This window comes from Cibotium barometz, chromosome 15 (genome assembly GCF_041138505.1).
Source record: "Cibotium barometz isolate CiBa-2024 chromosome 15, ASM4113850v1, whole genome shotgun sequence".
Lineage (NCBI taxonomy): Eukaryota > Viridiplantae > Streptophyta > Polypodiopsida > Cyatheales > Cibotiaceae > Cibotium > Cibotium barometz.
The window spans coordinates 58139524-58141772 of NC_141060.1; positions in this window are offsets into that span (position 1 = coordinate 58139524).

Below are 2249 nucleotides of genomic sequence, written 5' to 3' on the forward strand. Positions count from 1 at the left end.
CCTTCATATAAATGACTCCCAAAATGGACAATTTGATAACTCATTGACATCTTCTCATTCAATGCTCATTAGCCTTAATGAGTTATGTAAAAAAAGTGTGAAAATTAAACAAAGATTAATTATTCCACTAATCTTTCTCTCTTTTAGACTAATCAAGAGCTATTATGTAAAATTAAGCAAAAGAGAGAAATTCATCCAATTGATAAAGAAATTGATGTAATTAGATGTTTTCATGCATCTAGATGCTCGCAAAATACTCAAAAACATTAATTTTGACTTCTTACTACATGATCAAATTGGATCCTAAAAAAATATTTTATAAATGTTTTGCCTCTTGAATTGGATTAAGATAAAAAATAGTCAATTAAGAGAAATTAATCGATTTCAAAGATTTTCTGATGGTTTGAGAAATTTTTTAAATGATTAAGCTGCTCCTAATGCTTGTAACACTCTAAGGCATAAAAAATCAAACAAAAAACACATAATTTAAGTAAAAATTAATGATTCTAGTTCTATGTTTAACTCTAAAGAGAGCTAAAAACCACTAAATATTACATTCTATTGCATTGTTTGATGCAATGGATGCAAACTAAGCCTAATACACTCTATATGCAAACCTTAGGAACATTAAAAACCACATTGTCAACAATAAAAACAACAAATTAAGCAAAAAACATTCTTTGCAAAATAAAAAAGAGAGCTATTTCTCACAAAATCACACAAATATCCATCAAATCCACATCTTTTTCATGGGAAAATATTAATCAAGACAATGGGCAATGGATAATGCGTAGATTAGAGAAAAACGATGGAAAAAGCTAAGGGATGACTCCCCGGTAGTGGCGCCAAAAATGTTAATGGCTCACCCTAACTCTCCTTCTTGGAACACATTTAACAAGAGATTACTTGGTGAACCGCAACTGTCGTGAGGATCTTTCCCCAATGGCCGAGCTCACAACCCTCAAGGTCTCTAAGCTCTACAACTCCTAGAGAGGAAATTCTACCGCTTCTCCTACGAGCATTGTCACACCACCGCGTTGCACTACTACGTGTACTCGTCCCTCCTCTTACCTCACTTCACTTCACTCACACACACTCACTAGCATACCTTAGAGAGAGATCAAGATTAGTAAGAGGATTAGCAAGAGCAAGACTCTATTACACAATGGAAGAGTATCCTTGTATTATGAGAGATATTCACTTATATAAATAGCCATATGTCTTCACACTCACTTAAACTCTGGCCGGCATGTGTATATGTTTGCGTGCGTGTGTGCATGTGTGTGTGTGTGGATGGGTGAGTGTGTGTGGATGGGTGAGTGTGTGTGTGTGTGTCTGTGTGTATATTTGTATATATGTATGTATGTATGTATATATATATATATATGTAGGTATGTGTGTGTGTGTGTGTATATATACATGTATGTATGTGTGTGTATGTCTATCTGTGTGTGTATGCATGTATGTGTGTGTGTATGTATGTACGTACGTACATACATACATACACATACATGCATACACACACACATATACATACACACACACACATACATACATGTGTATATATAAATATATACATACATACATACATACATATATATACATACATACAAATACATACATGTATATATATATGTATGTATGTATATGTGTGTGTATGTATATATATATGTATGTGTAAGATTCCTCCCCAGCCTCTCGAAATGTCCAGCATCTTCCCCTGTAATCAATCCCTCTTCAGAAATATAAAAGACTTGTTTCTAACTGTTTTAACCTAGAGAGAGAAAATATTCTAGAGAGAGAATATTTAAATTTTTAATATTTTTGGATAGAAAATTATCTCATCTTATTAAAATAAGTTCCCCTGAAACAGAAATTCAAAAAGAACTTTCCAATGTGCAATTGGAATTAATTGGAAATGGGTATAAAGGACCTTAGCCTAAGGGTCTAGATTTTCAGAAATTTTTGGATTATGGTCCAATTAAGGTTCCTATGGGCCAATAGCATCAATCCATGTGTAGGGAGGAGATAAATCCAATTTGTAAAAGAAGATACCCAAAAATGAGTAAATGCTCACATAAGATGAAGAGTTGAAAATGTACAAGGTTTATTAGTAAAAAACTATGAGCAATATTAAAAATATGAGATATTTTGGGTATCCAAAAATGAGTAAATGCTCACATAAGATGAAGAGTTGAAAATGTACAAGGGTTATTAGTAAAAAACTATGATGTAAGGAAGGGGAGTTC